Source organism: Octopus bimaculoides, chromosome 1, assembly GCF_046866305.1.
Source record: "Octopus bimaculoides isolate indiv1 chromosome 1, ASM4686630v1, whole genome shotgun sequence".
In the NCBI taxonomy this organism is placed as follows: domain Eukaryota; kingdom Metazoa; phylum Mollusca; class Cephalopoda; order Octopoda; family Octopodidae; genus Octopus; species Octopus bimaculoides.
The window spans coordinates 13,049,360-13,064,359 of NC_142928.1; the positions used below are offsets into that span (position 1 = coordinate 13,049,360).

The 15,000-nt window shown below is 38.5% G+C and overlaps 1 protein-coding gene and 1 long non-coding RNA gene across 5 annotated transcripts in view; one reads left to right on the forward strand and one right to left on the reverse strand.

The window, feature by feature from the left end:
• LOC106870672 (beta-1,3-galactosyltransferase 5) overlaps nucleotides 1-1,201 on the reverse strand; it is a 266,266-nt gene extending 265,065 nt beyond the window's left edge. The window contains exon 1 of the mRNA XM_089348707.1: nucleotides 839-1,201. The gene's annotated coding sequence lies outside the window, so the exon portion shown is untranslated. The remainder of the gene's footprint in view (nucleotides 1-838) is intronic.
• The window catches only part of LOC128251597 (uncharacterized), a 181,621-nt gene that overhangs the window by 151,181 nt on the left and 15,440 nt on the right, over nucleotides 1-15,000 (forward strand). The gene's annotated exons all lie outside the window — the stretch shown is intronic.

Below are 15,000 nucleotides of genomic sequence, written 5' to 3' on the forward strand. Positions count from 1 at the left end.
ACGATAGACGGTAGAATGGTGGCGCCACTAGTTAAAGGAGGGAAACAGAATGAATAACAAACCGCTCCCGAGCCGTGTTTGCATGTTAGAATGTGGATAACCGACTCCAGCGCCACTACCGGAAGAAGACCATCGCTAGTAGCATGACGATCATCACTACCAATATAATCAATAGCAGCAACAACAACAATAACAACAACAACAACATCGATAGTAATGAGCCATTGAAGGAAACTATGCATGGTAGACTGGTCTTGCTAGAAATAAGAACGAAATGCCCTATTTTTGTTATTATATGAATGACATATTTTATACTGCTGTTTAAAGTACATTATCTGAATAAAAGATGGGATGGTCATGCTTGGAGTTCTTTTAGTCGTTGGGAACAACAACAACAACAACAACCGACTATGACAACAGTAATTACAAGAATGTTACTTTCACTTTTACTTTCGTTCGCGTTACTACTACCACCACCACCACTACTACTACTACTACTACTACTACTACTACTACTACTACTACTACTACTACTGCTGCTGCTGCTGCTGCTGCTGCTAATTACTAATGCTCTTGTTGCTGCAGCTGCTGTTGTTGTTGTTGTTGTTGTTGTTGTTACTGCTGTCATCGCTACTACCCTTATATTACAGTATATTTCAACAATGTAGTGACCACCTCTGATGACCATGTTTAAGAAAATCATCGCTCTAGATATCGACCAATGATAGTCTGTATCCCAGCAACGAGTCACCCGTACCACCTTTCCCGCCACCATCACAAACTACACCATCACCGGCATCAAATCTACTGCTTTCTCTATAATTAAGATTGCCATTACCTTCGCCAGCACTACCGCAAACACCGTCTTGATAATCACCCTGGTTACTGATCCAACGACTCACAGTGGCATGTAAGCCAGGCCAACGAAGAAAGAAGCCTTTGTGTGGTCTCTCGCATGGCTAGAAATTGCAGTCAAACTCTACAAGTTATAACAGACTTTCTGTAACTAGCAAAACAAGAATAAAATAAAATAAAAACATAAAAAAAAAACAAGAAAGCATGACATTTGATAATACGATCAATGTTCGCAATACTAGAGAGAAGAGTCGAATGATCACAAGTGAATAGTCTGTGATCATAGATCTGATCAACCGGTTCTGACCTCGGGTTGAATAACTACGACTACATCGCCGCCGCCACCGCCACCACCACCACCACCACCACCACCACCACGCTAATTAACGTTACTGTCGTTTCATGTGATTTAACAGCCGCTGTTACTGCTGCTGCTGCATGCTACTGTTGCTAATTCGGTTACTGCTTCTGCTGCTGCTCTGCTTCTGCTGCTGCTCTGCTTCTGCTGCTGCTGCAGTTGCTAGCGACAATGCTTACTGTTGCCATTACCATTGGTGATACTGCTGTTGCTATTCAAGCTGCCGCTGTTGCTAACTCTGTTGCTAGTTCGCATACTGCCGTTCATGCCGCTCGTCTTCTCAGTTGTTTACAGTATGGATAATATCGCCGCTAACGCCGCCCAAAACGGCTCTACTACTACTACTACTACTACTTCTGCTGCTGCTGCTGCTACTACTACTACTACTACTACTACTACTACTACTACTACTACTACTACTGCTGCTGCTGCAACTACTGCAGCTGTTATTGCAGTGGCTGCTGTTGCTGTCGCCTCAGCTGTTGCTGCTGCTACCTTCGCAACCCTGCTGCTACCTTCGCACCACTGCTGCTGCCTTCGCAACACTGCTGCTATTATTACTACAGATGAAGATAATGATGAAGTTCATGATTTCTTTTATTTGCAGCGTGGCCATCAAATGGCGAGGACATTACAAAGACATGTCATAATTTGCAAGAGGATTTAAAATAAATTCTGATAAAACTGCGGCCCCAATCGGAGCCAATAAAGTTTTCTACAGATCTCACGTCAACTTAATTACAAGAAGCAACACGCTTACAATAGTCCCACCCTCTCTAATCCGTTCCGTCATAGTCACCTATCTTCTTACGAGCCTACTAATATCTCTTTTCTAATTTCCTTTGCAAATTGGGACTTGAACGCTAAAAGTTAGAGATTAACCGAAGCGTAAGTCGTCTGCCTTGATTTCATTCAGCTTTTTTTCCAAAGAATACCTTTTTTACTGTAGTCACTAGAATGAAGAAAACAACCTGCACAGACTTAATAAAAGATGACAGCGGGCTGATCGTCCAAAGACACTTGACTGATACTCCAGTCTACAAGTGACAACTACTTTTCAAATTAACTTCACGAATTATCAACGCTCGGACTGCACGAATGCAGGCTGTACGGTTTCGTCACTTCTGCGCGTACCACAAACACTCACGCAAGGTAACATTTGTTGAGGCTCTACAGTTTATCTAGAACTGGTAGTTATCAGCAGAAGCTTTTGCCACTTCGTTATTGTACGAGGACGTCATGGCCCTTTATCACCATCAGTTCTATCTACTTGTATTCATATATACTCCTTCAACTCGTGTTTTGTTTACAGCTGTAAGGCGCCGAACTGGCAGAATCGTTAGCACGCTGGATGAAACGCTCAGTGGCATTTCACTCGTTACTATGTTCTGAGTTCAAATTCCGCCTATGTTCTGAGTTCAAATTCCGCCTATGTTCTGAGTTCAAAAGGTGGACTTTGCTTTTCATCCTTTCGGGATCGATAAAATAAGTACCAGTTGCGTACTGAGGTCGATGTAATCGACTTGCCCCTCCCCCAAAATTTCAGACCTTGTGCCTGTAGTAGTTATTATTTATTGCTGTGAGGTTGGTAGCGGTTGTCTGTTGGATGTTTGGTTGCTTTTCTTTTTATTTCTGTTGATTTTGCTGTTGTATCTTTTGCGATTTTTCTGTTCTTCTTTGTGATTTTTGCGTATTTTGTGGTTTTAGTATGGTTTGGGATTTATTTCCTTAATTCTTGATATTGTTTTCATGTATTTTTCCAAAAATTGTCTAATTCCTGAAATGCTGACGTCGCAGCCGCCTTCCTACTATTTTTTGTGATGCTTCTAAATTACTGTTTGCCCTTTCATTTCCTCGTTCTCTATAATGATCAGTAGCCATATTCAAGGTTTCCAACCTTCTCGCCATAATCTGTCAGCTTTGTGGTCCTGATTTTAGTTTTACTGATGCTGTTTTTAAGAAGAAAGCACTCTTTAGAGGATGGCTGCTGTAAACCTCTTTCATATCTTGGTACTAATTCTGTTTATATACTAAATCTATTTTTGTTACCAATGCTGCAGTTCCTTCTGTTTTCGTCATTGTGGAAGTTGGTGCCGTTGTGATTATGGTGTAGACAACAATGGCATTTTCATGCGCTTTGTCTGAGCACCGAGAGTAATCTGATGATTTGTGCTAGGACGAGAATCATACACCACTCTCATGCTTCCTACAATATTAATTTTCGTTTTCGCAATTGCACTCATCGTGTAGAATATTTCGACAATCTGCTAAATATTTTCTCCCCTGAGCAACATTTCTACGTATAAGATGATCCCTGCGCAGTATTCGTGGTGTAATGATCTTACATTGACAATTTCACCACACTTCCCTAAGATCATTGTGAAATAGTTTGTACTTAATTCTTCGGGTGGCACGTTGGAATATTTTATTATTAACGCATTTCCTGGGATATAATGCTGTCAATAAGAATTATTCTGAAGAGAATGTATTTGTGATTAATTTTTTATCATCTCTTCTCTTCATTCAGCCATGGAACCTTCACCTGCTCATATTCTCTTCATGCCAGATCAAAATGTCAATATTTTTCAAACAATTTTCTGCATATGTTCAGTCCGATTGTCCACTTTCCTGTTTTGTTCATAGTTATAAATCTATAAATAAATGATTTTCCTCCTAATCCATTCTCTCTCTTCCACTGGTATGACGAGTTAATTTGGTTTTACAAGGCACAACTTATTTACTGAACTCACCAGTTTGTGGCCACCCAATACTGTTGCATAACATTCGTCAATATTTTCGTCTTTATTACTTTGTGATAATAGGTATGTTGTTGTCGTTGTTGTTGTTGTTGCAACTGCTGCAGCTGCCGCAACTGCTACTACTGCTGCTGTCCCTACTGATACCGCTGCTGCTGTGGCCACTGCTGCAGCTACCGCTGCTGCAACAGCTACTGTTTGTGCTGCTGTTGCTGTATATCCTATTGGAGTACCTGTCGCGACTATTGTTGTTGCTTTTCTATTTACGCTCACAATGTTATTATTTCAGTGTTGCCTTTACAGTTGTTACGGCCGCAAATGTAAATATAAATTTATTATTAAGTTGCCCACTTCTTTATTCTGGTTAAAGAACGAATTACCATATTTAATCGTATAAGTCGCAGTATTATATATTTTATTTTAACTAAAAAATCTGCTCTGCGGTTTATACACGAAGCAAAACAAACTATCAAGGGAAAAGTAGTACTTATAGATTAGGCTGCAACATACACACAATTAAATACACTATGCCTCTTTCATCTCCCGCTGGTTGAGAAGCTCAGGACTCAAAGCAGAGACTGGAGGATTTTTAATTGCAACACAAGACCAAAGTCTCTCCACTAGAAATTACTGAAAACATATTATGAAATGAAAAATAATAAGTAACTGCAGAATATGTGGCGATGGACAAGAAACAATAATTCATATTATCTCTGGTTGCCCAGTCCTGGCTAAGAAGGAATATATTCACAGACACGACAGAGCTGGGACCTACAAACACTGGAAGCTATGCCAACACTATGGAATAACAACAGAAAAAAGATGGTATAAACACACGCCAGAAAAGGTCAAAGAAAACGAGAAAGCAACCATACTCTGGAATATGCCAATACACACAGATATAGAAATTAAGGCCAATAGGCTAGATATAGTTGTCAGAGATCATGAAGGAAAAAAATTCTTTCTAATTGATGTATCAATACCAGCAGATGAAAACGTTTTTCCAAAAGAAATGGAGAAACTTTCGAAATACCAAGACCTGGAAATAGAATTACTCGAATGTGGAATCTAAAAGCAGAAACAATTCCTATCATAGTAGGCACCTTAGGTATGATAGAGAAATATTCAGATAAATACATAGCAAAAACACCATTACTTGCAAATATATATAACATACAGAAAATTGCACTGCTGAGCACTGCACACGTCCGGATGGTCAAGCCTGTAACTATTTGCTAGCTGAAAGGGCTTAAGCAGATCTACGAGGCGTGAGTTTGCTTTCCTACCAGTCGCGCCAACTCTATCGATGAGTGCGTCAACGATAGCATTAAAGTCTCCTAACACCACTAATGTCTTCGACATCACGAGAGAGTTCTCTAGGCACAGATAAAATCAGTTTGTAATCCTCTAGCACAAGGTGCATAGATCCCGATCAACCTGAAGGCCTTACTGCTGTATGTCACATCACGGACGACCAGCCTGCCTTCTAGGTCTACATAGGTTGTATTTGTCTGCAGAGCCAAGCCTTTTTGGATCATTCCAACTACCGCCCCTGGCTAGGAGACATGATTTTCTCATAGCCTTTCAGGAGAGGCGAGAAGGTTGGTCTTTGTAGCAACCATCACATGCATATCGTGTGATCTTAGGTCGTCGAGGAAACAGGCTTGCTTCCACTTTGAACTCAGACCACGCACATTTAAACATCTAAGGTTAAGTGCAGTCATTAAAAACAATGGGGATAAAAGCAAGTGTTCTACTTACTCTTAACTGGTGAGGTTGGGGCTGACACGTGAGGCAGCCTCTTCCGTCTCCTCCTTCTTCAAGTAACAGGGCAGGGCTATAATCCTCCTGATGTTCTTCGGATGCCTCACCCTTCAGCTGCCTGTATAGGATTCCCCTATCCAGGCACAACTCTCGTCCATACTCCTATATTGAGGATATATTTTGGTCGTATGATGGTTTTTGATTACTTCATCCGTGTAAATGTCTTTAGAATTGTATTCTACCAAAATTCTATCGTATTTTCCGTTTTCTCGGGTGATGGGGTGGGGTATTTTTTGTTATTTGTGGTGAAGTGCTGCTTTTTCCTGTGCGAGATGTGGGTGGGGAAGGTGCATGTGTTCGTTTCCGAACTGTCGTGAACTCCCCCTCAGCCACCTCCATGGTGTTGTCTGCGGGAGTTGTATTTTTCTCTACAAGTGCCTGAGGTTTCAAGTGGGTGGGCAATTTTGTTTTAGTAAGGGATTGTGTTTGCAGGGGTTGGGTTTTTTCGTTGTTTTGTTTGGGAGCCGGCACCGCAACAGGGGCGGTGGTAGTGTTTGTGTTTGTGGGGCCTGGTGTGCGTGTGGTTTTGGGGTTGTTTATTTTTCAGATGTAGGGCCTGGTGTCTGTACAAGTTTTTCGTTTCTTCTCTTTTCTTCCTCCCTCTTTTTTCTTTCTTCGCAGTCAAGGCGAATGTGGCCCTTTTTTCCACACTCATAAGAGGTGGGTTTTCTTCCTACCACCTGTATTCGAAGGGCCACATTCTCACTCACGAGCACCCTGTGTGGAAACATTTCTATATCTTCCGGTGCCCCCTAAATTATGGCTGAAATGCTCTGTCTCAGCCAGTTCTGGGGAGCAGAGCATGTTATCTGCAAACATTTTATTTTTTCTGTCCTGTTAAACAAAAGGGCAGCCATCACTTCACGTCGGTTGATATCTGGTGGCACTTCTGTCACCTTTACACGGGAAGTGCACCTCCCCATGTAGGTTGGCAGAAGCACCACCTCCTTTGTTTTCAGGGGGCACACTGAGTGCCCATAGGCCATCTCTTCGGTTGCGAACCTGACTTCAATTGTTGCCTTTCCTCTCGCGATGTACGCAATGTCCCTCCACATAGTAACCAAGCATTTCTCTATTTTGTCTTTTTCAAAATGTTTGAAGCGTTTATTCTCTGGACAGTAAGATTTAAACATTACTGTTTTCCTTTTAGTCTCTGTGGTGTTGGAGATGGGTGACAACTTAATATCACCGTCCTCCTCCTTGATTATTCCGGAATATTCTTCCAGTTTTTCAAATGGAAATTCTATGGTTTCAGTTGCCACTGCGGCAACTACCGAAAATTGTTTTGCAGTGCTGGCACCTCCGCCAATATCATCACCACTCTCTTCGAGAGTGCATTTTTCTTTAATAATTTCAATCGACATACTTGGTCGAAATTAATTCAATAAACACAAAGATATCGCTGCCACTTAAAGTGGGAGCCTATAAAAAATTTTCCCGCTAGGAGTGGGGCACAAAAACAAAATCTAAAACCAAATCTAAAACAAAATCATATTTTTACACAAAATTCCTCCAAAATAAGAAAGAAATAGCAATGCCAAAATGGCCACAGAAATAAATCTAACAGTTCCTATTTCCCGGTATACCGGGGAATATTGAAAACAAATACAATTCAAGAGATACAAAAGCGGTAACAATTCAAAATAAATGGAATCCAACAATAGTAAAACGCTCATCAGCACAACAACAAAGAAAAAAGACCACGTCGTACGACTGGAAGCAAGCTTCTTACCACAAACCACGCCTGCACATTTACAAACTAGCTATGCACACATAGAAACATATACATGCATACTAACATATATATATATATATATATATATATATATATATATATATATATATATATATATATATATATATATATATATGTATACATATACACATACATGCACACGCGCGCGCACACATATACATACACGCGCGCGCGCACACACACACACACACACGCACATACACACACACACACACACACACACACACATATATATATATGTATATGCTATCGAACAGACGGAAAAAACACTCGTGACCCTTTCAAACTTGAACGGTAGCAACTATTTAAATGTACGTCTTTTTAGTTACGTATTGCTCTTCGGAAAGGAAAAGAATGATTGATCTGATTGCAGTTGTTATTCTATTTAGAATCATCCTTTGAGAGGTGAAAGAAGACGTGTTTGCAATTTGTCAGTGAAAATATTTATATATTTATACTGTAGAGATATGTATTCATGATATATCGCCGCTACTTTGTGCGCAGTTTAGTTTTGAATTGAAATATCTTCCGGAGAAACAAGTTAAAATTTATGGAAATTGGAAATTCGAATTCTGTGATACTATATTAGAATGGCTTATAAAACCAATAGATTTTTGTGGTTGTTTGGTCAGTTGGAGGCGATGTTGATTTTAAATAAAATCGAAGCTAGTGACAGTGGAATGTTTCTCTTTCCTTTCATATTATCATCCTGTTCCAATGACAACGTGGCAAGATCAATTTTCGCTCATATCTCTTAATTTTTTTTCTTCTTTTTCGAAGATGAGAGCCAGATTTAACGCATCTCTAATATTAGCTGTGATTACCAAAATTGCGCCATTGCACTTAATGGCTTTAGAAACTTGGTTTTTATTCTTTGGTAGGGAGCAATGTTGACTGTTAGCTATTTGATCGATATAACTCAAAGTATTCTGTTTGTATGTTTTATGCCAATTATTCCGCTACTTTCACCGAGTTTTTCCTGAGATACGCAATCAGTTGAGTCACGTTTGTGATTATTATATCTTGCTGCTACTTCTGACTCGGTAAGAGAAGACTGAACCTGAGTTTACAAATAATAAATGCCCATGCAACAAGAAATTTCTTTTCCACCAAACACGAATGCATTTTGTTTTATTAAGTTCAACGCTAATATTATTCTTTATTCATTAAGTTCAACAGAACTGTATTATTACACGTTCGTTCTTCGCCATCAAAGTGACACTGGGGTAAAATATAAAAAGCCTATTATACCCATCATGACTACCTGTCTGATATGTGTACACCAGGCACATGCATTACAACTATATGTGCGCGACATGGTGATCTCATATCAAGATAAACAGCGCATGACCTCGCACGTGGGGCCCAGTTAGAATTTTCTTCAGGTTGAGTAGCCCATCCCGGTCAAAAGGTCCCTGAATAAGGTTTGTTTAAGGATGTTGTGCAAAACACCCATGTTTCCAAAGGTGTATTATTGAAACCCCAAAGAATTCCTCTCAACACATGGCTATGGTGCTCCCCCATTACTTCTACTAATGATCAGAGATGCACATATCGTCAGCCACCAAGGGACATGCTCAACTGGTTAATGTCAAACAACTGACAAGCAAATCTGTGGTATTAAGCAGAATAGTTGCTGTAGCCAATCTTTTATACCAAGACAAAACAATGTACACGATAAGACAAACCAATGTACATGATACGACAGAAAAATGTACATGATATTATTATTATTATTCAGTAGTTTTATTTTTATAACGTGCTTTCACTTCACTACCGATCGCAGCTCTGTGTGCCTTGGGTATGTGCTGTGGTTTGCTGTGATGCTCTTATGGTTACTGTATTGAAAGTGTTTTGTGTAGGATGTGTGCTGTGCCCAGTATTGCAATTTTCTGTATGTTATATACATTTGTAAGTCCTGGTGTTTTTGTTATGTATTTGTCTGAATACTTTTTTTTATCATACCTAATGCGCCTACTATGATAGGAATTGTTTCTGTTTTTAGATTCCACGTTCGAGTCACATCTGTTTCCAGGTCTTTGTATTTTGAAAATGTCTCCATTTCTTTTAGACAAACATTGTCATCTGCTGGTATTGATACATCAATTAGAAAGCATTTTTTTCTTCGTGATCTCTGACAACTATATCTGGTCTATTGGCCTTATTTTTTCTATCTGTGTGTATTGGCATATCCCAGAGTATGGTTGCTTTCTCGTTTTCTGTGACCTTTTCTTGCGTGTGCCTATACCATCTTTTTTCTGTTGTTATTCCATAGTGTTGGCATAGCTTCCAGCGTATGTAGTTCCCATGATATTATTATTATTGTTATTGTTATTATTATTATTATTATTATTATTATTATTATTATTATTATTATTATTGTTGCTGTTGTTGTTGTTGTTGTTGTTGTTGTTGTTGTTGTTGGTGTTGTTGTTAATGATAATATAGGCAAACTTGAAAAGAGGAAAATTAATAAAGCAACAAGTCAAAACTATATTGCTGTATAAGATAATGAAACAGAGATAAAAGAATTTCACGAAAACTGACTTACGAACATTTAGTAATTAAAGAACTAGACATTGCACCACAGAAACTCAAGAAAATAAAATATTACGAAGTAAGAATACAGACGCTTTGGTAAATACTTATAAGAGGACTTAATGACAAAAAGAAAGTAACAGGTATGAATACACAAGTTGGTCAAACAATAAGTGGCATTGATAATATTCTCAACTCTGTGCTAAGTGAATAAGCAAGACTAGACAGGAAAACAAACAAAATAAGTGTTAATATTGGATGCAGCTAGATTATGCCATACGACGCAGTGAGTCTGTATTTACCATGGATAGAGATGTAGAGGCCTTTTGCAATAAAATATACTGAAATACTTCTTCTAAGAATATAAATATACTCAGTAAAGGATGAAAGGAAAATGTTAATAAATACAGGCAACGAACTATAAATAAAGTTTGGGAACAGAACTTGCAGGTTAATCTGGGAGAGAGGTGGCGCAGGAAACGCGTACTAAATTGTCCAGAATGTTCTCTATAAAAGATAGAAATAAAAAAAAAGAAAAGAAATTAAAATGATGGACAGAAAAATAAAAAGCTGCTATTGAGACAGAAAAGTATTGTATTCATCTTAGAGCAAAAGCTTCGGTTCGATATGAAAAGCTTAATTAAAACGGACAAAACTCAACATCATTGACCAAAAGAACAATAGCAAAATCAACGATATTAACAGCAATAATATAATAATTGCTTCAAAGTTGGGCACGAGCCAGCAATTTTGAGAGGAGGGGTTTAGTTAATAACATCGATCCGATCCCACTTCTTGACCGTTTCTTATTTTATCGACATGGACAGGATGAAAGGCAAAGCTGATCTCTGAGGAATTTCAACTGAGAAAGTCAAGAGGCAGAAGTAATGGCGCGAACGACTATGCCACATTACCACATTAACAACATCAACAACAACAACAACAACAACAACAACAACAACAACGACAACAACAATAATAATAATGATAATAATATGCAGTTATCATCGTACTAATGAATCCCAAGCGTCTTCCTGCGTCAGAACTTGATTCTATTTCATCAAAGTTTCACATATATCGCCATTTAACATATATTCACATGAAATAAAGAAAATGGCATTACTTTTTGACTCACCCTCGTATCACGTATTTATGACACAACATGACCTTTACAAGAAACTGTACAATACAAATACGTATATACGTATTTATTTACGTGAAATAATGTATTTGTATACTTACTTAGGCATTAGTTAATAATCTGGGAAATATCGGAAGCGAGCTGGCAGAAACGTTAGCACGTCGGGCGAAATGCTTACCGGTATTTCATCTGCCTTAACGTTCTGATTTCAAATTCCACCGAGGTTGACTTTGCCTTTCACGGTCGATAAATTAAGTACCAGTTGCGTACTGGGGTCTATCTCATCAACTGGCCCCTTCCCCTCCAAATTTCGTGCCAAATTTCGTGCCTAGAGAAGGAAAGGAAAGGATATCTGGGAGACATGGAAAGCAGTGAGGTAGTAGAATTGTAAACACCACGGAGAAATGCTCAGCGGCATTTCGTCCGTCTTTACGTTAAGATCGCTTTGTGCCGATCTTGATTTGGCCTTTCATACGGTCAGGGGATCGAAAAAAAGAGTACAAGTTGAAGAACACTTTGTCGATTTAATCTACTTAACACTTTCCCCAAATTTGCCAGCCAGATGCAAAAATTTGAAATTAATATCTAAGAGAAATATATTAACACATATACACAAGTTAAAACGATCTGTTTAAACAAATACATTCACAGCCATATGCATATGCAAACATCCTCGAGCACATATAAACACACGTCCACGAAGACATACACAGTTACGAAATATAAAATTAATTCACACAGAACTTTATCAGCCTTTAAATCCTTTTCCTTAACATTCTATGTAGTATTTTTGTATATGCACTCACCATTTTTTTCATCTTTTCTTTTCGTTTCTTTCTATGGCATTCTTCTGGAAATAAATGAATTGATGTTTGCAAAATAATCACTTTACCTTTTACGGTAATTATATTTCGGCATCACACCTTAGTTCTATTGTCAAACTTGGTAGGTATGTCACACATTAATTTGGCCACAAGCCACAATGTAGATACGTATTTATATGCTACATATATATACGTATGTATATACATGTGTGTGTGTGTGTGTGTGTGTGTGTGTGTGTGTGTGTGTGTGTGTGTGTGTGTGTGTGTGTGTGTGTGTGTGTGTGTGTGTGTGTGAGTGAGTCTGTGTAAGCGAGGGTATTTGTGTGTGAGTGTGAAATAGCTGTATCACTTTTAAATTCTCACGTTGAAGCACTAATATGATGTCCTCTGGACCTTCTTCAACATATCATAACAAACACGGATTTGACAATCATCGTCTAATTTTTATCTCTCATTTCATATCTCTGTCTTTAAACTTGAGGTCTTTATCTTTTCACTTGTATTGCTAAATTCATAACTCCTGTTACAAATTTAAACATCAGCGATATTGGGCTTTATTTGAATTACTTCTTTTCTATAACACCTTACTGTAGATCTTGTCGACTCCTTGCAAACATAAGGACGCAGGAAATGTGTCAAAGCCGACAGGAAGCGGGGCAGCTTCCTAGCTCCTAACCAATAGTTGTATTATTCCATTCAGGAGACTGTCACATTAAGTTGACAGCACACGACTATCTTGCTGTACATTGAAGTTTGTAGTGTTGTTCTTCACTTCCATTCCTTCCTTTCATATGTTCTAGGACACTCTTTCAGTAACATCATTTAATTTTGGTAATACTGGTTTCAATAATAGTAATGCTGGTTTCAGATTTTGGCACAAGGCCAACAATTCCGGATTTGGAGGGTTGTAGCAAGTAAATTAAGTCAATTACATTGACCCCAGTGTCCAAATGAGGATGATCTCAGTGCTTAATTTATCGAACCCCAGTTGCTGAAAGCAAAGTGGACATCGGCTAAATTTGAATTCAGAACGTACAGAGAGATGAAATGCCGCAAAACATATTGTCCGGCGTGCTAATTGTTCTGCTAACGCACCGTCTAAAGTTTCTAATAAAATATTACTGTAAGCATAGATAAAAGTGTTTTCTTTTAGTTTTGAATTCTTCTCTTTCTTCTCTTGTGACATTAATTAGGTTTCTTTTCCTTAGCACCAATTCTTCAAGCTTCTCTGTTGTAACATTAAAGCAGTTCTTTATTTGTATCACGTTCCGTTCTCACTGTTAGTGGAGTAGGCATTTTACACACGAATATATATATATATATATATATATATACGTATATATATATTCTCTGATTTAAAGCGATATTTATATAAAAATTTGACTGAAAAATGATGAGCTAACAATCGAACCCACATATCAACAATTACACGGCTACATGCTCATCCTATTGGGCCAAATGCTCAGCCATCAGTTATATAATTAATACATCTAATACTATATATAATATCTTTATTCTTTTATTTGTTTCATTCATTTCACTGAGGCCATGCTGGAGCACCGGCTATAGTTGAATAAATCGACCCCAGGACTTATTGTTTGTAAGCCTAGTGCTTATTGTATCGTTTTCTTTTGACAAAACGCTAGGTTTCGGGGACATAAACACACCAACATCGGTTGTCAAGTGATGTGTGTAGGGGGGGAGGGCAAACACAAACGTATACATATACATATATATATATATATATATATATATAAATTCGACGGGCTTCTTTCAGTTTCCATCTACCGAAGGCTTTGATCCACCCGAGGCTATAGTAGAAGACACTTGCCAAAGTTGCCACGCAGAGGGACTACCACACAATAAACAAAACAGGGGGCTTTGAATGTTACAAGACAAAGCAACTATGGAAGTCTATTAGTGAAACAATAACTACCATGATATATCATAATAATAATATTAAGACCCATGGAAACATCTTTTCCAGCTGCCTATCGACGCATAGTCTGTGTCCGTATAGTGTTTGCAAGGGAGGCTATTGCTCCCATCTCCATCTTTGAGTGATACTCACAGACCATGGTTTCTGGGTGGCTACCCGTCCTCAGTGTGAGATAATCACTGGCTGTTTCTCCACTCGCAACAGCTATATATCCTTTAAGCGACGCACAGACGCTGATCTCGTATAGAGAAAAACAACATGTTTAAATCTCTCAGCGAGACACATACAGTGACAGTACCGAATAGTAAAGTTTATTTGCCAACAGAATGTGGCGGTCCGATAAAGGACGAGGTTACTGTTGTTTTAGCCCCAGGAAAACTTTTCCAGCTGGCTATCGACACACAGCCTGCATCCGTGTAGTCTTTGCAAGGGAGGTCATAGCTCCCATGTCCAGCCTTACGAGATACAGACCGTGATTTATGGGAGGTTACTAGTCCTCAGTGTAAGACACCCACTGACAGTTATTGTAAGATTTCTCCACTCGCAGACACTATATATACTTTAAGCGACACACAGCTCATCATTTTTCAGTCAATTTGTTTATATATAAATGTCGCTTGAAATCGGAGAATATACATATTATTATTATCATATAACATTATAGTTACTATTGTACTAATAGTTTTCCATAGTTGCTTTCACCCCGTAACTTTCGAAATCTTCTCGTTCGTTTATAAATATTCTTTTCTACTCTAGGGACAAGGCCCGAAATTTTGGATGAACTTTATGGGTGAGCGTTTGGCCCTATCTGATGCATGTGTAGCTATGTAATTGCTGGTATATGGGTTTGATTCTGGCTCGGGTTAGCTCAGCAATGTTCAGTCAATTTGTTTTGTATATAAATATCGCTTTGAATCGGAGAATAAATATATTATTATTATGATATATCAGTATATTTGTTATTGTAATAACAGACTTCCATAGTCGTTTTCTCTCTGCAACTCTCAAT